We start from the raw sequence: 24393 nt of genomic DNA, 5'->3' as shown, positions 1-24393 counted from the left end.
GTTATGCCATTTTCCGGTTGTTTTTAAAAATAAAAGTGGTACAGGTTGCGTGCGTTCCATGTTGGGGTATCGGTCTCCCGTCTTGTGCTTCCAGTGTGTATGCGTCGTCCCGATGCGCCCCCACTATTTTGTAGGGTCCTTCTCAGGTTACACTTAGCTTTCCCAGTGGCTCTGAGTGGCTAGCCTTGTTCTACCTTAGCACCCATTCTCCTACCTTTAAGTTGCTTACCCGCACCAGTTTGTTGTAAAAGTTTTCTATACGGGCTTTGTAGGCTGCTTGTTGTAGTCGAGCAGCTTGGTGTTTCTCGTCTAACATGTCCAGGTCTTGTCGTTGCTATACCTCGTTCAAGCCTTCATCGAAGCTGGTTACTCGCAATGATTCACTTAGAATCTCAAGTGGGAGCACCGCTTCCGTGCCGTATGTTAGGCTAAAGGGTGTCTCTCCTTTCCTTAACCTTTCGGTAGTGCGGTATGACCAAGGTACTGTTGGCAGCTCTTCTTTCCATGCCCCTTTTGTTTTCATCAAGCGTTTCTTGAGCCCATTCATAATGGTCATGTTTGACACTTCAGTCTGGCCGTTTTCCTGGGGTGTACGATCGAGGTAAAGTGACGATGGATCCGCTTTTCATCACACCATTCTTTGAAGGGTCTTCCCTCAAAATGTATGCCATTGTCACTTATTAGGACCTTGGGGGTGACAAAACAAATTAGGATGTTTTTCCACATGAATCGGATCATCTGTCTGCATGTGACCGTGGCTAGGGGTTCTGCTTCGATCCACTTTGTGAAGTAGTCAACTGCGACCAACAGGAACTTCAATCCCCCTGGAGCCGTCGGGAATGGTCCTACGATGTTGATGCCCTATTGGTGGAAAGGCTATGGGCTGCTGATTCTGGTCATGGTTGTTGCAAGCTGATTCTGGAACGGGGCGAACGACTGGCATTCTGGTTGTGTCCTTGTGACCCTCGCCGCGTCTTTTTACACGTTGGGCCAATATACCCCTAAACGTAGTATCTTACCCGTGAGTGCCTGTGCCCCATCATGTGCTCCGACTTCGCCCGAATGGCTCTCCTCTAGGAGGACTTGGCCTTCCTCGTGCGATATGCATCTGAGCCAAGGTGCTAGGTAGCCTCTCTTGTACAGCTACATAACTTTTACGGTGAATTGGGAGGCCTTGATTTTTATCTTCTTGGCCTCTTTCGGATCATCCGGAAGGACCCCGTGATGCAGATAGTCTAGGTATGGCTTGGTCCAGTCCGGCGATTCTGCAATGACATCGACTTGCTTGTTGTCGATGCTCCTTTCTACCAGGACCTCTATTAGCACCTTCTTGGTTAGGTGGTCAAAGGATGTCGAGGCCAGCTTGCTAAGAGCGTCGGCCCCTGTATTGTCCCCCTTTGGTATTTGTTTGATTTTGAAGCTATTGAACGAATGCGCCAATTGTCGCGACTTTTCAAGGTATTTTTGCATTCTTCGATCTTTGGCTTCGTAGGTGTCATTGACCTGGTTGGTTATCAGCACCGAATCATTTAAATCTAAGAGATGTTTCGCGCTGACTTCTTGTGCCAATCAGAGGCCTGCGAGAAGTGCTTCGTACTCCGCCTCGTTGTTCGAAACTTTAAAGTCGAAACTTGTGCCAATCGGAAGCCTGCGAGAAGTGCTTCGTCTCCCTTGGGGTTTTTAGGATAAGACCTGCGCCTGATCCCTCCTTACTTGTTGCACCGTCGGTGTGTAGTTCCCATATTTATTTGCTTGTGTGGAGCTCTAGCGGGTCTACCGGTAAGGCCTTTGGTATTCCTCTAAGCGCGTCTAGTATTGCTATCAAAAATTCTGCTAGTTCCTGTGCCTTGATACTGGTCCAGGGGCGGTAATATATGTCGTGCTCGCCCAGCTCTATCGCCCATTTTGCTAATCGTCCTGACTTTTCGGGTCTTAGCAGGACCTGTTTTATTGGGAAGCTGGTCAGCACTTCGATTTTATGTGCTTAAAAATAGCGCCGCACGCGCCTGGCCATGTAAATTAGGGCCAGCACCAATTTTTCCAGGACTAGGTAGTTGATTTTGGGGCCTTGCAATGCCCTGATTACAAAATCTATTGGTAACTGCTTCTTGTTTCTTTCTACCGTTAGTACCGATGAAATGGCTTCATTGGCCGTTGCGAGGTATATATTTAAGGTTTCTCCCAGGAGGGGGCTCACCATTGTTCGTAGCTGGCGAAGGGCCTCCCTTAGGCATTGGAAAGTTGCACCCGCTTCTTTCGTCCATTTGAAGTGACTCTTTTCGACACACCCTTTCAAAGTGTGGAAGATTGGTAGATATTTCTCTACTGATTTGGCGATGAACCTTCCTAGCGCGATCAGCCTCCCATTGATTTCCTGGACCCCTTTTATGTTACGTGCCTATGTGGGGTTTTGGAATCAAAAAATTCCTGAATCTTGACTTGGTTAGGTTTGACCCCTTCTTTAGTTATTCGGTATCCCACGGACTGGCCTTCTTCTACTCCGAAAGTGCATTTTCCCGGGTTGAGTTTCATTTGTGCTCGTGCCAGGTTCTGGAGGGTCTCCTCGACGTCTTGGAGCAACGTTGCTTCGTTGCGACTTTTAATGACCATGTCGTCGACATATACTTCCATATTCTTTCCGATCTGCTCTGCAAAGACTTTATATATCAGGCGCTGGTATGTCGCACCGGCGTTTTTAAGGCCGAATCATTTTCTGGTAACAGAACGTGTGTGACAACCGTCAAAATTCGAGTCGGTTCTAGATTTGACTAAACTTAGTTGCACGTATAGGCACGACACATACTAGACTTAGTAACTAGAAGCTAAGTTATAACCTACTAGGAACTTGGAAACAATTAGAAACAATGGATAATGTACTTAGATTTCACATTGATATGTGGATTCTACAACTACTTAACTGTAGAGGCTATCCATATTCGGGTCACTCTTTGACTCGAACACCATTTCATTAATCATATACACCCATCTTGCACTTGACCTAGTAGTAGAAATTAGGTCATAGTCTCATAGAAACTTAAGTCAAAGTTGAAAACTAGGACTAGTATACTTGATTTCCTCAATTTCGCTTGAATCTCGAAAATACTACATAGAAATGCCAATAAGACGATAAAATAAGTTATAAACATTATTATAACTATAAAAGAGTTATAATACCATAAGATAAATTTAAGTCTCAAAGATTCTATTGATTTTGATATCCAAAGATTTACAAACTCTCAAAAACCCTAAATGCCCTAAAAACCTAAATTTATGAAATTTAACCTTAAAAATTCTATAAAAATAGTTATGAACCTCATAATATGATCGTATAATAATTAAAATTATAAAAATGCATTCATGGAAAATAAAATTTAACTCATTAACATTTACCCTTAATTTATAAATCAAAAATTAAGGTTTTATGAATAAAAACTTGATTTTAGTGCATATTTTATATAAAAATTGAGATATTTTATAAAAGAACTTAAATTTTATAAAAGAAAATGAATGAGAAATGAGTATTATACTCAAAAATTCGGATCCCTCTCTCCCTATATCTCTCTCACACTCTCATTCTCCAACACACACACATCTCTCTTCTTTCTCTCTCTAGAAAACTCTCTCTACCTTCTCTCTAATTTTTTTCTCCAAACACCACTCCATTCTCTCTTCCTCCCTCTAAGAACCACGAAATTTTCCAGAAAACAAACCCAAGAACACTCCTCAAACTCGAAATCTTCATCATCTTGTAGTGTTCTTGAAGGTAAAATCGATTTCTACTTCACTTTTCCTTCAAGTTTTGCTATTTTTCTTACACTTTCTACTTCTTCATCTTCTTCAAACTTGTTTTCTTTTTGTTAAAATGGTTTTTAGAACATCATGGATGTGTTTTAACACCATGCATGTATGATAAACAAGGTTTCATGTTCATGATCTTAGTGCAAAAATCGATTTTTAAGGATTAAAACATCAAACTCAAGTTAAGAGTTTTTGAGAAACAAAATTTTGTTCATAAATGCATGTATACATTTTGATAAGTTTTAATCTTTTGATCTCTGGAAACATGACTAAAATATGATTTTATCATGATATATTTAAAATATTTCAAAAGATTTACTCAAGGAAATGATGAAAACTCACTTTTCTAACCAATCATCATGCATGCAATCTGCCAGATTTCTTTACCTGACTTTAAACTGCCATATCTCACTTATTGCTTAACTAAAATTCGTGATTCTTTTTCTGAAATATAATATTTTGAGTTAGCTTTCAAACCCATCTGACCTCACTGGAAAATTCCAATATTTCGATTTTTAACAATTTTTACAAAACTGTTGCTCAAACAACACGTTCCTTATGAACATTTGTTTTCTGTTGCATGTTCAAAGGACTTATTCATCACTAAAAATCATTCAAAAATTATTTTGAACTCTTAACATCATGTATTAAGAGGTAAAAAAAGATCTTGATTCAAAAGTCTTTGGAACATGTTGCAAAAATTCTCAAAGTAACATCAATAATCTTTACCAAAATCACAAGAACCAAGTTTTCTCTCTAATTTATTGAGCGTTTAGGCATGTTTTTTGACATCAAAAATAAGAAAACAATTTTTCATTGTTATTAAATTGTATGAAGATGCATTCTGGAAATTTTCAGCTCAATATATATTTTCTTTATTTTTACATGAAAATAATAAGAAAATAGAGTGTTAAATCATATAAAATACTTACACTAGTAAATAAATTCTGGAAAAATTCTTGGATGATTTAAGTTAATAAACATCTCCCATGAAGTGTCAATGACTTTTGTTACTGTTTAATATGGTTTTGAATTTTAGAACTGAAATGCTTGGATGATCCTTTAAGAAAATTTATCTTGAGGTCTTTGACTTCAATTAAAACTGAAATGCAAAGTTTGGGAAATTTTAGAACTAAATTGATTTAGTTTTTGAATATTTAACCATTGGAACGCCTCTTAAAATGTTAAATATTAGCATTTCAATAGTGAAATTTTCCACTTAAATTGTTATATAACAATTGATTCATTGAAATTTAATTCTCACAGAAAAATGTATGTAACTTATCAATATTAAATTTTGACACATTATTGACATAATTCTATTGTAGTAGTAAGTATACTAGTATTAGATTTCAATTAGAGACTCATTAGTGTGTAACATCGTTGTAGGAAAACGATAGTGGTACGATAGTGGAGCGTAGATCAAGGCATCATTTGCATCATCTCAATGCATAGTGAGTATTCACCACTCCCCTATTTTCGGTTTTTAAATGTTTGGGGTGGAAAAGCATGTCCTAAACTTTTTATGTTCGTTGTATTTATTTGACTCGTATAAACTTGGTTGTTATTTTATTGCTATATTTTTCATATTGTGAGTATTCACGCACTCCCCTATTTTCGGTTTTTATGTTTTGGAGTGGAAAAGCATGTCCGAAAAGCTATTTATTATTCGTTGTATTTAAAAGTGAATTGTATCAAACTTGATTGATAAATTGTGCTATATTATGCTATGTATGTTTATACATCTTGAAACATGAGGCCTTATCGTCTTAAGTCCCTTCCCTTATACTTTACTCCAACCATTAACTCTTTGAGCCAATGGTCATTATGGATAGCGCTATTAGGAATTGACAACTCCTCACTCGCCCTATTGCTGGAGTGCATGATACCATATAATCTATGGAACGATAAGCATAGATCTTGATAGGGCATCAGTCATAGGCTTGGTTGGGAACTCATTGTTTGCTCATACACATACAAACCTGTTACTTATTATAGCAACACACTTGTTTATTAATTATAGCAATGAACTTTGTCTCTCATTACAACAACGAACTTTTATTACTGAAAACTTATATACATGTTTTAGCAATGAAATTGTTTGCTCCTTGTAGCAACGAAATTGATTGCTCATTTTAGCAATGAAACTTGTTTACTCGTTTGAGTAACAAACTTTAGCTTCCATGAGAATATGAATGTTGCATCTTATTTGGGCAACATACTTTATCTCTCATGATGACAAAGAACTTTGTTTTTTTTTACAAACTTATTTACTCATTTTAACAATATACTTTTATTATTGGAAACTTTTATCAAAACTTTGATTTCAATTCATGGAACCAATATTATTTTGTTTATCTGTGAGTACTCACCAACTATTTTTATAGTTGACGCTCGTTTTACATGCTTTTTCAGGAATCATCGAGTAAGTGGCACTTAGGGACACATCACTTTTAGGAGCATTCGCATGTGTTGTATTTCAATTTACATTGTAATTTCTTTTAAAAGTTGTTCAAACCCATTGTAAATTTGTAATGATTTTTAATACTATGGTTGGTGTTGTCTTTTAACTTTTGCTATGAAACCCTTTATACTGCCACGCCTCGTGTTTCCGCTTTAGCGGGGTGTGACAACGTGCCCCAATTGGTTTCCGCTAATAGGTCAACTTTGATGTTTATTGCCTGTTCAGGGTGTTCACCATGTATTACGTGTTTTTCTAGTGGGTGGTCTGCTTTAGATTTCTTAGGGACGCTGATCAGGTCTGATGCCGCCATGATTTGGTAACACGTCCGCTTATGCAGGGTGTCGATAACAATGGTAGCTGAGCCGAGCTGTGTGCCAAATTTTAGTCTGCCGTGAATTGTTGACCACACAGCTTGTAGCTCGAAGAGTGTTGGGCGCCCTAACAGTATGTTTTGTTCTGCTGGGTGGCGTATTACGGAGAATTCAATTGTGCGTGTCCTGCTCTCTCTTTCGTCGTGGCTGACTAAAGTTAATTGGAGGTGTATTATTCCAAGGGGCCATAGGATGTGTCCCGTGAAGCCGACCAAAGGTCCACCTGTTGGGGGCCTCAATTCCGCTTTCCAGGACTTTGGTAATTTCCGGAAACAATGTTCGTACATGATATCCGTGGTACTGCCATTATCTATGTAGACTCGATGGATTTGTTTGTGGCGTATGCACGCGGTTATGAGGAGCATGTCCCTGGGGTTCCAACCTTGCAGTTTCGGGTCTTCGGTGGAGAAGTTGATGTTGTTGACCTGTCGGGTCAGCGCTTTGACATTGTGGTTTGCCTCATGTCGCTCACATTTCTTGTATGGTCTGTTGATCGTAAACACTCTGTGCTGGCGATGTTGTTTTTCTGATGTCGGTTTTTTGTTGACTATAAAGGTAGTCGGTGGGTATCCTATACTTGTCGCAAATTCTATGACGGTGCTGGTCGGCCGAACGCTTGGTGCTAGATAGCCAAGTCTTCTGCCTGATGGCGTTTTCCTGGTGGAACATGTGCTACCATTTTGTGGTGCTGCGAGCTTTGTGTTTTTCATCATAAACACGTATTGTTGTTTATCAGGTCGTACCATACTAGGTGCAAGTCCGGATGGCGCCAACTGTTGTGACAAGTCTCCGGATTAACTCTGTCTCTTAAAATCATGGGATGGAGGGCCTGAGAATCACAGTAAAGGAAACAAGCTCGTCAGTCTTCGCCCGGGAGGTTATCCCGAAACGAAGCTCTGACGACCAAGTCAGTGGGTTTCTTATGGAGGAGATGAAGATTTAATGGAAGAATCAGGAGATTTTCTTTCACAGTCCCTTCTATTGGAGGATAGGGGACCTTTTTATACCTGTGATCAGGAAAACAAATCCCCGACAGAGTTTTTTACCTTTTCAGGAGTGGCAGGGGAAAACGGTCCTTGATTAGTAGATCGTGCTCCGGGCGTACTTGTTTACCATTGGTGCAAGGCTGCCAAGAGCGACGTTCTAAGTGGTATACCTATCACTATGGGAGACGGATTGTACTGTTTTGTCTCGACACCGACTTTGACGCTTGGACGCCAAGGAATGAGTTTGGGATCGCAAGAACGAGGGCGAGAGCAGGGGCCCGGCGTTAGGCGTACGCCGGTCTTTGCTCAAACCGGCTGACGGTTTCGTTATTTTTGATGTACTCTTGGTGGGATACGTTAACATGTAGAGATGTCAAAATCTCACGTGGGACCACGATCCCATATGGGGGATATTTTTTTTTAAAAGCGGGGACGTAACGGGGGTGGGGGAAAGGTTAACCCCCGTTTTAATTTCGGGGGTGGGGGCGGGGGTGGGTAGTCCCGTCCCCAACCCCTAATGGGGGCCCCGTTAATATATTATTTACATTAATATATATTAATTATATAAATATAATAAACAATAGCAATGATTTTGAGCTTCTAAAATCAACAAAATACAATGTTTTTAAGTTATTAGTATAATGTTTTTAGATGTTATAATATTTTTGTTTTTAACATGTAAATTATGCTATAAATAACTATTTTTTACCCATAAAATAACTTATTTTAGCCTTAAAAAACTTCTTTTAGTACAAAAAAACAACTTCTTTATCCCAAAAAAAGACATCCCAAACAGGGGCGGGGGCGGCGTGGGGAGGCTAGAGATTTCGGGGATGGGGGCGGGGGCGGTGAGGCTAGAGATTTTAAGGATGGGGGCAGGGGTGGGGGAACAGGGGAATTTCAGGGGTGGAGGATGCAACCCATCCTCGCTTGCCCCCGTTGACATCCCTAACAATAGGGTCCTTCTTCCGGAATAACTTTGGGGCTCTGCAAGCCTTGAACTCCTGAAACGAGAGAGTTTGTGCCTCAATATGACCAGCCATAATCTCTGCATGAAAAAGCCTCAAATCGCTCATCCAGCAGCTCCATGATCCCCTCTTTTATGGTACCAAACATCACATAATTCGCCTCCAAAATTATACGAGCGATCTCAGACATAACAAACTCACAAATCCTCTCATTAATTGGCTCAACACCAGAGCCTGAACCAGAACCAGAACCTCATCCATGAGTGCTCATCAACATACTGAAAATCAACCATACAAACGATCAAAATATATCCAAAGATTTCCTCATCCTACAGGCTTCTTAGCATCATCGTGACTTTCCTTGATTCGAGTATGGATCCTATGCTTTCAGTAGTACGGGCCAAATACTACCTTCCACACCTGTCCATACTTTCCTCAATAATCATCATGAATCCTCTAAGTCACATCCTTACAATGATACACACATAACTCTCTAAAAATCACACCATACACACCAAAACACTTCCTAGGCTCTCCTAGGGTTCCCACCTCACCCGGCCATCAGCTGCTCAAGAACTCCTACTAATGTCAACTAACAACTACTTCATGAATACAATTACATGTAACAAAACTTAAATAATCTTTGGACTAAAAGACCCAACTCGACAACGTTAGACTCAAATGAGAGTTGCGCTATAGGTCCGGATCAATCACTCAACAATTATTTAACCTTTGCACCATGTAAATTAACATATTCATTTAATAGTTAGCTCACATCAATATGAGTCCCACAAAGCACAAATCAAGCAGCATTCGAGCTGTAACACTCTATTGACCATAAAACATAAAAAGGCATCCTCCAACTCACTTGCTTCTGCGATGCTAGGAAATCCTACCAACACTGTCGTTTGCCTTATGCATGTAAATTATACTGAATACGAGATCAAATAGACTGTCGAATAAATGATTCTACCCTAAGCCCACAACTAGACAAGAAACAGGAAATAAGGCTAAGTCAGTCATTCTAGGGCTATATGATCCTAACCGTGTGCAATTTTTAAACATACACTTAGCAATTAATTTCACCAACGTAGATTCCAAATACGACATAGCATCCAATTACTCCTAGGCTACAAGGCATCACGAATCAGGCCATTCTATCATGTAATTCTTGAAGGTATCCTTAGCCCTATCCTAGCATGCAAACATTCCATAACATTTAACATATCATCATGTATGCGTATTATGGGCATCACTTACTTGAGCTCGGCTGATTACACACATCATACCTCTTTCTTTTGTAAAAAAAAACCTTTTTGGAAAATTTATTTTCTTTTGAAAAGATTACCAATTCCTCATCTTGTGTTCAGACACAACAAAGAGTGTGCCAAAATCCCTCAAACCAAGAATATGATACCAACTTGTAACGTCCCAAAACTACCAATAAAATTTTTTCATTTTTAACCATTAAATCTGCATAACCATTTGTTCAAACCAATCAGAGAAAATATATTTTTCAAACATTAGAGTAATACAATAACAATCATTACAGAAAAGCCATCAGGAGATGTTGTGCAGTCAAGCCGGGCCCTTACTTTTAGAACTGGAAGTACCTTAAAATGTTTAAACCACAAAACCGTAAGCACAAAGCTTAGTGAGTTCCCCAAAATACCACATACCATACCTAGGATAGAGATTGTTGTGGGCCAACCATAATCTTACTGCTATTATCAGCCATGAGTCAATCATGGTCTTTTCCTGCCTCACCAGGAGCCAAATCTTGGTCTTATGAACAAGTGTCAAAATCCACTTCCTGGTCTTCTGTTCAAGCATCAAAAAGACATCTAGCGACATACATATAACTGTCGGGGCCAGTCCATGGTCTTGCATATAATTCCCAAGAGCCACCGTCCGGTCTTTCATACATATGTCACGGGCACCACCAAGTCTTACATGCAAGTATCACTAAGACAACTAGCATCCTAAATAGTATAGTGAGAAGACTCACCTGACTCACGAAGTTAGCTAAACCACATCTCAATGTCATGTAATCGGTGCTACAACACGCATATCCAATCATACAAGGTCCAACTTTAGTCTATACCCTGAATCCAGCAAATTGACCAAAAGTCAACTATCAAAGTCAAAGTCAACAACCAACAATACCAATAGTTGACCCTCACATCGAGACCAGCCCTTGGTCACGTCGCAAGAATGAACTCAACCCAATTCCAAACTCGGTCACACACCAACTCAACTAACCCGATCACGGATAACTCAATTAGCAAACACCACGATGTGAACCACCCTTGGTCATTAATATTTGTATTTTTATACATATTTTTATACATTATATCTTTAATATTTTAGCCTTTATTATTCTTATTTAGAACTAAAAGGTACTTATAATGCTTTGAATTATAATTTACAGCTATTAGTTGTCGATAGAGCGGAAGAGAAAAGATTGGAGCGGAAATCGGGCTTAGAAGCTAAAAGAAAGAAAAATGTTGAAGACTGTCATTACGCCCAGCGTAATATAACATACGCCAAGCGTAATGCTGAAATAAGGACTACGCCCCGCATAATTATCATTACGCCCAGCGTAGTGAGCTGGTGTCCCGAAGTATGGATCGCGATGGAATTCCTACTACGCCCAGCGTAAAACGACTTACGCCCAACGTACGTAAGTCGGTTCCAAAGGTTATAAAAAGCAAATATCAGGCAACCAGAAGGGGGATTCCGACTTCTAACCTATTTTAGTCGACAGTTAACTTCTGTTAAGCCGTTTTGAGGGTCTAGAAGGCGGGCGGAAGGTCGTTAAGCTGACAGGAGCGAAGATCTAAGGGATTGGAGAGTGGATTCATGTCGGTAATCATGTGGTTTGTTATCGTGACCATGTTTGCATCCCATTGTGATGCCATTTTGAGTTTACTTTCTGATTTAGGTGTTAAAACCTTTTACTTTGTGTTTATGACTGAATGAATCTTCGAATTATTGGTTTAATTGCTATTTAGATTATTTAATCTAATTTAATTTATTTTGTCAAGTTTGATTGAAGATCCATATGTGTTAAAGATTGTTGTTTTGTTTCCTATTGCTGAATTAATAAAGTTTAGATGACCATCTAGCTGTGTTAGTTTGAATCATAGTTGTCCAATGACCATTGTTGATTATGACTAGAGTTTTGACCAAAACCTAGGGTTAGGAAATAAAGTAATGAACTTTAATGTGTGTGCATGAGTAGAATGACCATTCGCTGCATGATTTAACTTCTAAGACTATTAGAGTTAAATAAGATCAAATCTTGCTTAATACGAACTAAATACTGATTTGCATGATTGTTTGTTCACTTGATCAATGAGTTAATAATTGTGTTGAAATCAAAGGGTTAGCAGTCGTGACCATGACACTAGTCATATTAGGAATCGGTGAATAATGAATAATTATCCATTGTACCAGTAGTTAGCCATTAATTTAAGAGGTAATTTATCTAAATCAAAATACCTAAAGAAATTTGTATTCATGCCAGTTTATCAAGAATTGCTATTAGTTATTCGTTTGAGATTTAATAAACATTTCTTTATCCCTTCGTATGCTTTGTAACCTATAATCAAATATTTTAAATTAATTCACTACCGTTCCCCTTGTGTTCGACACCCTTGCTTATCAAGCTATACTATACTCGATCGGGTTCACTGTCTGTAAGGTGTGGTTTAGATACGATAAATTAGGAATTATAAATAAAAAACCAGTGCATGAAAAATACACATCAAGTTTTTGGCGCCGTTGTCGGGGAACGGTTTTCAATTAATTTAGTTTGTTTGATTATTCGTTATGTGTTTTTAATTTTTAGTTTTTATTTCATTTAGTTTTATTTTCGTTGATATCATTTCACTTGTCGGGAAGGTTTTTGTTGTTATTTGCAGGAATTCGTGATCATACACATTGGTTGGCTTTACCTTTTGCATGGGTTTCGAGATTGCAAGCCATTAGGGAATTCTTGACCTGTTTAGCCTATTACTTTGTTGATTTGTCCAACTCAATCCATGAGGTGTAGTATAGCAAGGCGTATTGTGGTGGTTAAGTGGAAGACCGAGCTCTTGCTGTTCTTGACTAGTTAGGTCACTTCTTGTTCTACTTTTAGTTAAAGGTGCGAAGAAAACAAAGGAAATATTCTAACGGGTCCCGAAAGTTGTTGTTTTCACAAACCATTTCTTGCGTGCAAGGATTTTAATCAACCATTGTTGTTTGATCTCGACAAAGACAAGTGATCATGATGACTCATTTATTTTTATAATAACGTGTCACTTATCGGAAAGTCGTGGCTGTTGTTGCAGCAATTAAAAATATTAAGAAGTTCCCAAATAATTTAGATGGAAAAAGGGATTTCAAATAAAGGAAAAAGAAAAAGGAAAATAATTCAGACCAATTACGCCCAGCGTAAAAGGAGTTACGCCAAGCGTACACAACAATTGATCGCGATTGAGTAATTCTTGGAATTGGTATTACGCCCGGCATACTAGTGTAGTACGCTTAGCGTAATGTCGCGCATCACTTACGCCACGTGTATCGTATAATTACGCCCAACATAAATTGTCGCCTGGTTATATCTTTTACCCTTTGATTTTTTTTTCTTCCCTCTGTCAATTCTTTTCCACGCACACACTGTGACGGCTGTGATCTTCACAAAACATCGATTTTCTTTCTTTTCTTGTGAAATTTGACACAAAGGTATGTTATTCATTTACTTTTTGGCTTTAATGTGTGTTTACCTTCATGAAATTTGCTGCATTAAGCCTTTAATTGTTCGCTGTTAGAAATCTAGGGTTTATTGTACTTCTTGAATTAGGGGCCGATTTCACATGACTATATGTTTGATTATGGCTTAAATAGACCGATTCGGACCACTAGACTAAACCCTTGAACTCAATTTGGCCTATAACTCGTGTATGAACCTTCGAGTTTAGCATCTGGACGTACACCCTGTGTATAAGTCGTATTTTGACTGCCTGTAAGTCGCATTTTGACTGCCTTGCGTACCTCCCGTGCATATTCTGGTTGAATGCTCATGGCTTATGACCTTTGAACGAACAGGGAACAGATTCAACCATCTGGATGTACGCCCAGCGTATGTTCTTGCCCAGCTACCTGTTTTTCTTTTATAAATCTGTTTAAATCTGTTTAATAGCTGGTGGTTTTTGCTGTTGTTTTTGTTTTGTGCTTATTTTTTTTTTTTTGCAGACTATGGCTCGTAGAAATCAAAGAACGAACCCACCCGAGGACGTAACCGATCATCGTTTTTTGCAATTCCCACAAACTTTGAATGATGAAACTCGGGGCAAATATGTGAATAATTTAAGTTTGCTGCTTACCAAGGAAATTGATATTGTACCTTCGTTCGATTGGGGAATGGCGTCCCAAACTGGACTTGACGAGCTGATCCGGAACTTTTTGCAATACACCCACTTGGACGCGAGTGGTGTGACTTTGTTCGTATGTCGAGGTTGGGAAAGACTGTTCAGGATTCAGGAGCCTGTTTATCGGGAATTTTTGCTGGAGTTCTATTCTACAGTTTCCTATGATCCTAGGAAGACACCCGATGACTAGACAGCTTTTTCCTTTCGACTTGGTGGTGTGAGTCGGGAGTGCAGCACGATTGAGCTTGCCACTAGAGTTGGGATTTATACTGCAGACGAGACGAGGAGTGTCCACTTCCCGACATTCCTTGCCAATTGTCTTACGGGACGGCCGGATGACTACAATGAAAATACTTTTTGGGCCGAGATTACTGGGGGAGTTTACATACCATCTACTTCTCGGGGGAAGATGATTCGGTCTACCAATTACAGATTACTGCATCGTTTGATTTCTATATCTCTCACGCATCATAAGAATAGTGAGAGAGTGCCTTCCACAGATTTGTATTTCCTGTGGACTCTTGTTACTCTAGGGAGACACCTGAACCTCCCGGTTGCTTTAGCCGCTTACATGGGGAGGAAAGCCAGGGGGCATCGGGAGGATAGCCCGATTTGTGGTGGCCACTTCATCACACGCTTGGCTCGATCATATCAGTTGTTGACGAGGGAGATCACTAGATCGATGGTGTTTTATGATATGAGGCCGATGAGTTTACAATTGATGGACTCGACGCATGTACTTCAGCGAGGTGAGGATGGTATTATCCGGATACGACCAGATGACATGGCCGACGAGGAGAGGGCAGATGAGCCAGCACCTGAGAGACGGGGGAGGCGTAGACGTGCTCCTCGAGGAGCGCAGCAGGGACCTGAGCCAGAGATCGATATATGTTACCTAGCCCAGCACATGGATGAGGGATTTCAGCGCATAGACGAGAGACTTCAGCGCATGGACGAGCGTTGTGAGCACATGGAGATTAGGCAGCAGTGGTATGGGGATGCGTTGACCGCATTCTTTGCCCATCAGGGTTTTCAGTACCCGGTTCCTTTTCCTCCACCATACCAGCCACGATAGGATGGAGCTGACATAACGGGGACACAACAGCGCGATGACGAGGATGACGAGTGACTTAGTTTATCCTTTTTACTTTTATTTTTATGTTATTTTTAGTTTATTTTGCGTTGCTTAGAATTAGTATTAGTATTTTTATTTTGGTATGTATTTAGTTTAAATTAGGATGTTTTATTTTTGTTTTTAATTTTGTTTTCCGTGTTGATGCTCTTTGATTGTTTTAGATCTTTGTAGATTTTTCGCCCTTAGAAAGCTGGCAGTAAGTTCAGCAGCTAGGTCCGACTGTTGCTTTATTACAAGAGAGAAAGTCGTGTGAGAGTTTGAAGTTTATAGTCAAGACCCACAATTTTTCATAAGTGTGGGGTGCGAGTCGATATGGTGAGAGTATCTAATTTAGAAGAGTGGCGGGTCTATTATATTTTGACTCCTATGGTATGGATGAGCTGTTCCCACACCATAGAGTTTTATTTCGACGCGAGGTAGAAGTATTATCCCGGCTGCCACGACATGGTTGACACTTTCCTATGTCGTGGGGGAGTTTTTCATCGCGAGAGGAGGCTACCATTATTGATATGACGACGTGACCAACAATTTTCACATGTGGCCATGTTTAGATTTCACATCATTCGACGACACGACGTGGTCGACACTTTCCCACGTCATGGATACTACACATTGCATTTATTTGCAATCTTTTGCACCACATTTTAGAAGTCAGCGTTCTTGATTTATTTTTCCGGCAAATTCAGAAGCAGCAGTTCCGGTTTCTAGTTTTCCAGCACATTTATGGAGCAACTTTTAGCAGCCCCATTCGATCTCGCTACAACTACCGCATGGGAGTCTGTTCCTTTTTCTCCATTTTTATTGTTTTTATGTGCTTAATTAGTTCTATGCATACAATGAGGGCATTGTATGAAATAAGTGTGGGGTAGGGGGTCGAATAAGAAAATTAAAAATTGCTAGATTTAGAAATTTAAAAATTTAAAAAAATTTATAAACTTGAAAAGTAGTTTAATTTAGGAAAATCTAGTGATAATTTAAAATTTTGCTAATATTGTATGGGATGATCCGATGAGAACTCAAATGTTTAGTTGAGCCTATATACGTTATAGTGCATTTGTGGCCCCCTTTATTCTAGTGAAATCATGGGACAAAAACACAACCTCGCTTAGTTTGAGGAATGCAATATGTTTAGGAGTCTGTACTTGAAATGTATCCAGGAAAACTAATACCTTAACCAATAAGGGTTGAAGTAAAGCGCCTCTGCTTAAGCATGTAGGGCTTTGAGTGAAAAAAAAAGAGTGAGTACATGTAAAAAGAGAGAGAGAGAGAGAGAGAGAGAGAGAGAGAGAGAGAGAAATTACCAAAAAGTGAAAAAGTTGAAGAATTTTTGGAGCTATAGAAGTATCAAAGTTTGAAGATCAAAGATCAAAAATTCTGAAGTATCAAAAGTTGGAGATACCAAAAATTACACAAAGATGGTGAATTCAAAGAAATTGAAGATCAAATATCAAAGAAGTGAAGAATTCAAGAGCTCCATATTGTGGTATCTAAAAAAGTTGTAATTCTCTAATTTATGTATGCTTGGGTAGCTTTGCAAAAATACCTTGAGGTTAGAGAGTTTTCTGAGGATGGATTCGGAGGGTTGCATAAAATGAGCATTGTTCAAAAGAAGTGGGCGGGTGTTTATGAGGATTGTGAGTATTTAGAATTGAGGGGGGCCTTAGGAAAAATTTTAGACACAAATGCATGCGTTGCGGTCTTGGCATAATGGCTGAGTTTAAAATCGATTGTTTTGTACGATATTGGTAAATTAAAAGTAAGTTTTCTTGGGGGCAAGCAAAGGCTAAGTGTGGGGTATTTTGATATTTGTATTTTTATACATATTTTTATACATTATATCTTTAATATTTTAGCCTTTATTATTCTTATTTAGAACTAAAAGATACTTATAATGCTTTGAATTATAATTTACAGCTATTAGTTGTCGATAGAGCGGAAGAGAAAATATTGGAGCGGAAATCGGGCTTAGAAGCTAAAAGAAAGAAAAATGCTGAAGACTGTCATTACGCCCAGCGTAATATAACATACGCCAAGCGTAATGCTAAAATAAGGAGTACGCCCCGCGTAATTATCATTACGCCCAGCGTAGTGAGCTGGTGTCCCGAAGTATGGATCGCGATGGAATTCCTACTACGCCTAGCGTAAACCGACTTACGCCCAGTGTACGTAAGTCGGTTCCAAAGGTTATAAAAAGCGAATATCAGCCAACCAGAAGGGGGATTCCGACTTCTAACCTATTTTAGTCTACAATTAACTTCTGTTAAGCCGTTTTGAGGGTCTAGAAGGTGGAAGGAAGGCCGTTAAGCTGACACGAGCGAAGATCTAAGGGATTGGAGAGTGGATTCATGTCGGTAATCATGTGGTTTGTTATCGTGACCATGTTTACATCCCATTGTGATGCCATTTTGAGTTTACTTTCTGATTTAGGTGTTAAAACCTTTTACTTTGTGTTTATGACTGAATGAATCTTCGAATTATTGGTTTAATTGCTATTTGGATTATTTAATCTTATTTAATTTATTTTGTCAAGTTTGATTGAAGATCCATATGTGTTAAAGATTGTTGTTTTGTTTCCTATTGCTGAATTAATAAAGTTTAGATGACCATCTAGCTGTGTTAGTTTGAATCATAGTTGTCCAATGACCATTGGTGATTATGACTAGAGTTTTGACCAAAACCTAGGGTTAGGAAATAAAGTAATGAACTTTAATGTGTGTGCATGAGTAGAATGACCATTCGCTGCATGATTTAACTTCTAAGACTATTAGACTTAAATAAGATCAAATCTTGCTTAATACGAACTAAATACTGATTTGCATGATTGTTTGTTCACTTGATCAATGAGTTAATAATTGTGTTGAAATCAAAGGATTAGCAGTCGTGACCATGACACTAGTCATATTAGGAATCGGTGAATAATGAATAATTATCCATTGTATCAGTAGTTAGCCATTAATTTAAGAGGTAATTTATCTAAATCAAAGTACCTAAAGAAATTTGTATTCCTGCCAGTTTATCAAGAATTGCTTTTAGTTATTCGTTTGAGATTTAATAAACATTTCTTTATCCCTTCGTATGCTTTGTAACCTATAATCAAATATTTTAAATTAATTCACTACCGTTCCCCTTGTGTTCGACACCCTTGCTTATCAAAGCTATACTATACTCGATCGGGTTCACTGCCTGTAAGGTGTGGTTTAGATGCGATAAATTAGGAATTATAAATAAAAAACCAGTGCATGAAAAATACACATCAGTCACGTCGTGAACTCATCAAGACAAGATAATCGAGAAATCCTCCATCGTCACGTCATGGCACTCTCCATGCTACCTCGTGAACACCTTCTGAGGCAACATCCTAAAGGTTTAAGTCCGTAATCCATTAAGTCTTCAACTCTAACTTTCCAAAAAGCTTTAAGGAACTCCAAAGGTTCATAAAAATGACAACTTTATAGACATGCTACTCTATGCGTGTTCTCTACCCAACCTAGGTCAAAAGGTAAGAAAATGACCTAAAACTCATGCAAGGTTCACCATCCACATCCAATCCTTAGATCCATAAGATATGATGCTCTAAAGACTCCGGAGGACCATAAATTTGCCAGCTTTATTCCATCCATTCACTAAAATCAAAACCATTAACGAAAAAGGACTAAAACAACTTAGATCCAAGAGAATAAACCATAAAGGTAGAAGCTTGAATCCTTATGAATGGTTCAGAAGGTGATATCAAAGATGAGAAGGTGTTGCTTGCTTGATTCTTGCACCAATTCTCCTTCTACTTCCTTCAAAGAGCACCAAAACCACTCAAATGAGCCAAAAATCACCAAGATGGATTAGGGTTAAGGTTTCTGAGGTTTGAGAGTGATGGAGGCTGAAAAATGAACCCTAAATACGAGTTTATGGGGTTTAAATAGGAAGGAAACCCTAAAAGATAATGGGTTTAGGCTGCAAGCCTTGTCACGTCATGGCCCCATACATGTCACGTCGTGACTAACCTCCATATGCACGATCTTTATTTGTCTAGTCACGTCGTGACCTCCCCATGGTCATGTCGTGACAAATTATTTTTTCCCAAAAATCATGCAATTGGCTCCTTTATGCCCTACTCTGATCCAATCTGGAAAACGGGTGTTACACAGATTTAGGAATTATTTTATATGCACGCTCTCTCTTTTACGATTACTACGACTTTTGTTTAGATTACTTAGTCTAATAAGCAACCTATCTTCGAATCACTTTTTATGACACACATAGTTGTGTCAGTTTGATCGTGAAACTTCGAAGAAGCATAATTTCTTCATACAAAGTCGGGTTTAAGTGCTTCTTATATCCCCGAGATCGTCATTATTACTACTACATCTTTAGCTAAGATTATTTACTATATTTTATATGTCTAGCCCAAATTTGCGGGCGTTACATCAGAAGAAATCGACCCTTACCATGCACTTAGCACAGTTCAAAAACTTTTGATCAGAGTTATGAACACTCCATGACTCGTACAGCTTCACTTGAACGAGGTTAATGCATTTGCATTTTTCGATTGCTAGTAAGTGTTCCTAATCGAGAGAATGAGATGGGCTTGAAGAATACACATCTTGAACGAGAAGCTTGAGCGTTAAAGCGGAACAAATTTTTTTAGGTTTGATCTCTTCAAACCCTTACCTATGTTATATAGAGTTGAGTAAGCAGTCCATGCCACCTAAATTTTTCCACGTCATTCCATTTCCAACATGTCACCATGATAACCAGCTAAAAATGTAGACGTTGGCTTATTTAACAAGTACAAATTTTACTTTAGTGATCATTTAAACATAAAAGTACAAGTTTATAGGGTTTTGGTGCTAAAATAATAAATAAATAAATAACAAACAAACAACAAGAAGAAATGCTCCCCTTTATCCAATGGTGCACTCTAAGCACTTCAAAGGAGATGATCAAATTGTTAAGTCCTAACCAATATATAGATGTCTATAACTAATTATTTTAAATGATTTTTTGTCTTGAAAAGTTTTCAGTATAAAATACTTGTTATTAATTGTAATAATTTTATTAAAAGAAGTTATTAATTTTTTAGTTATTAAAATTTCAACCATATAAAGTATTGTTAAATAATTAGGTATATTATATAAATGCATCAACTTTTCACAATTTAATTGGAGTAGGTTTATCAAAACCACCTTTTTGCCCCCATCTCCAACCAATATATACCCCCGTGAATGAATGTAGAGCACAAGTCGAGTTTGATTTGTTGTTAATCATTCACTAATAAAAATATAGTATTTTAGAGAAAATGGATAAAAAAATCAACATGTTGAACGTCGTTATATTATATTTAAATGTTTATAGTTTATTATAAAAACAAAAAATAACTGTTAGAACTAGCTATATTTTATTCTGTGATTATTATTATATTAATTTATTTTTTTCTTCAAATAACAATAATTTAGTTTCCTAACACGAATTATTTTTCGTACACCACACCGTATACTCAATTTCGCCAATTCTATATTGTAATGATATTTGATACATAATTTAAAATATTGATCTAATATAAAGTTTGTAAGTTCTTTCATTTATAAATAATCGTTCACACAAACAATTATTATCTTTTCCTTTATTTGGGATTATAGAAAAATTCAACGTCTTTGCTTTATTTTGGATTATAGAAATATTCAACATATTTTTTCTTAAGTTTTCACTCATGATTATTAGTTGGCAAAATTGTAATATACTCAAAATTTAAACATTTGCCATTTGTCTTTTCTTAAGTTTTTGTTAAATTATGTGTTAAGTTCATATTTATATTTTTTTTACAGAAGATGATTTTATAACGTTCGTGTTGTTGGAAACTTCTAGGGCGGTTCTTTGACCATCTTTTTTTAAATAATTTATGTGAAACTTTTGGTTTGACATAAATTAAAAAAAGACTACTAAAACCACACTTCACATATAAAACTTGTCAAAGAATATTTGTCCTAAAAAGCCATGTAATAATAATAAATTTCTTATCATGAATTTGTAGGCATATACATAAAACTACATTATGTCCATTATGACATGATCATGATGTCTTTGAAAGGAGTTGTTCACTTGTTGCATATATATATATATATATATATATATATATATATATATATATATATATATATATATATATATATATATATATATATATATATATATATAAAGTTCAATAGAAATATATATAAACTTTGAAAACTCAAAAAACATAAAATAGAAATAGAAATACATAGAAAAAATACTTTGAGATATCTAATTTTTTTTATTTTACAAACCTAAAAATCATAGTTTTTCATACCAATTTGTTGGAAAAAGTGAAAAAAAAAATTTATATATATATATATATATATATATATATATATATATATATATATATATATATATATATATATATATATATATATATAGGGAAGGGTTATATGGAAAATAAGACTAAAAAAACCCTAAAAATCATAAAAATGCATAAAAAAAATACCTAGACATTACAAAAAAAAATTTGAATTTTTTTATCAAAAAATCGAAGCCTTTTTGACAATTTCGTTGAAAAAAAAATCAATTTTTTTTTTTTGTAAAAAGTTTTTTTTTTGCATTTTTATGATTTTTAGGGTTTTTTTGTTTTCCATAGAACCTAAACCTATATATATATATATATATATATATATATATATATATATATATATATATATATATATATATATATATATATATATATATAAACAATAGAAAATACATAAACAAAAAAAAACTCTAGAAACCCTAGAAATACAAAAAAAAAAACTTTGAAATATCTAATTTTTTTTGGCTTTACAAACCTAAAAATCACAACTTTTTATTTAAATTTGCTGAATTATATATATATATATATATATATATATATATATATATATATATATATATATATATATATATATATATATATATATATATATTGCAAACTTATATTTTATGTGAACTGCTCTTAAAATGTGAATTTTTTTGTGCTCTTAAAATGTGAATTTTTTTGTATGATTTAAAAAAATGACATAAAACACTAAATCGGTCTTATAGAAGCATATTCATTAAAAAAAATTGAAAAAAATGTTCATATACAACATGCGCATACATGCACAAATGTCAGAAAATTCACAAGTACGAAAAAAAAAATATACACGTGTCGTATATATATATTTTTTTCGAGAGTTTTTTACGAATATGATTCTATAGGATCGATTTGGTGTTTCATGTTATTTTTTTTCTAAAAAAAATGTCACACAAAAAAGTTTGCATTTTAAGACTTGTTCGCAGGAAATTATGGGTTCGTAAGACCCGACCCTATATCAAAGATTCGAGAAACTCGATTCTTTTTACAAAATTTTTTACCGATCATTAAGACGATCATTAATAATTAAATCATTGATTTTTTTTTCAAAATAAACGTCTTTTTCAATATATATATATATATATATATATATATATATATATATATATATATATATATATATATATATATATATATATATCCAGTCAGGATCATTTCAAACATTTTTGTCTATATTAGTTTTAGTTTCTTTCCATTTGGTCATTTCTTCTTCTTTGTCTTACTTTTGATACTTGTATTTCTTGAAGATAGTCGACAGATGCATTCCGAAAGCTGTAAGAATTCCAAGTAAGGGATGAAAACCCAGATTTAATATTAGTTATTGTGTGGTATATATTGTTGGAGATGGTAACGTGATGATGTTGGAATGGCTCAATCAAATCAGATCTCCCCGGATGAATCAACAGGGTGTTTTAGTTTGATTGAGCCGTGCCAATATCATGAACTACTGTTAATTTGTATTTATTGTATTTGATTAAGATAATTCTGAACAGAAATACAAAAAGTTTGTGTACATATATATGTTCATGCTCTAAACTTGATCTCCTTACCATTTAGGGTTTCTGCTAACATTTCATGTGGTCATATGTATATATCTGTGTGGTTGTCATAAATTGATCTAACGATCTTGTTTTGCTTGTAAACATCTTTGATTGTATATCCAGTTGACTTGAGTTTTAGGGTCAATTTTGGTGGAAGCTCGCCATGGGGGCTTGTTAAAATCTAAAATAGGTACCTGAAGGCATTTAGAAAACATTCAATAGTAACAGTTTTACAAAATTCTTGTCATTATTTTGTTATATTTACACAAGAACAGGAGCATAAGGCCTAAGTAAATCACACACTAGTTACTTATAATTACCGGAAATAATTTAAGTTTAGAAAACAAGTAAAATTGGATTACACAATCAAGATATTTATCCGTTTCAACGGGCTGGGCATTAAGACATGATGATAAATGTGCAGGAAAGTTTTCTATGAATGAAGAATTGTCAACATTTGGTGTCATGAAAGTCGCAAGCTTTGACTTGGCAATTGGCATATTTGTATAAAATGGTAATTAAATGCATGTCACTCCTTGCCTCCTTGGCATTCCTACTAACCGATCTCAGGGTCAACTTAACCTGCATGGGAGAACTAAATCACGATGTCAATTGTTAAGAGCGTAAGGAATGTAATGTTGGGACTTGAATTTGAGACCTTACTTATGGTATTAATCATAAAAAGTTAATAACTCATTGACCAAAAAGGAAACAACAAAGGATATTATCATATTATCTTCATCAATATGAGTTAGACCATTCATACTTTGAGCTTTTCGGAAAGTTCGATTTTTTAGTCAAATAAACTTGTTACGTCTTCAAAGTTTTTTCAATGTTTTTGTAAATTACAGTCTTCATGTATAGAGTTTTTTCATTATTTGATACTATTTAATTTATTATTATTATTTGAAAGCTTCTTGAGTCAAATAAGCTTGGTGAATTAATATGATGAAAAAACTTATTGTAGTGGAGTTACGATAAGGTTTTTGGTTTTATGCGTCGACGATGTGATACCAAAACGTTTATTGAAAAAACTTTTTTTATGTTGATGCTCTTATATTAGCACAGACTTTCTATTATAGGTGACAAATAGAGATAGGTGACAAATAGAGATGTACATTAACCAAAGTGCGAGACTGGTCATGGTCCACTTTCTAGATGCAAGCCCAATTAAGGACCGAAGTGCTATTCAAATAGGTCTGGTACGGCATGCACAAACCGGATTTTTTTTTAAACCGAACCGGTTCTTTAAACCGGTTCGGTTCACTCCATAGCCAAGGAAAACCGGTTCAGCCTCAAACCGGTTCACTCAAGAAATTAATTGAACATAT

The 24393-nt window shown here is 36.4% G+C and overlaps 1 long non-coding RNA gene across 1 annotated transcript; it reads left to right on the top strand.

Moving 5' to 3' along the window:
* The first annotated feature begins 22680 nt into the window (after positions 1 to 22680).
* On the top strand, positions 22681 to 23974 carry LOC145116350 (uncharacterized). The gene is made up of 3 exons (XR_013712017.1): positions 22681 to 22808; positions 23186 to 23252; positions 23487 to 23974. It is a non-coding gene; the product is annotated as an uncharacterized LOC145116350 (long non-coding RNA).
* The last annotated feature ends 419 nt before the right edge of the window (positions 23975 to 24393 follow it).

The sequence above is a fragment of the Lactuca virosa genome, chromosome 5, assembly GCF_052849685.1.
Source record: "Lactuca virosa cultivar CGN04683 chromosome 5, Lactuca_virosa_CGN04683_v6, whole genome shotgun sequence".
Classification (NCBI taxonomy): Eukaryota; Viridiplantae; Streptophyta; class Magnoliopsida; order Asterales; family Asteraceae; genus Lactuca; species Lactuca virosa.
Note: the sequence above shows the minus strand (reverse complement) of the source record. Positions and strands in the feature narration are given on the sequence as shown.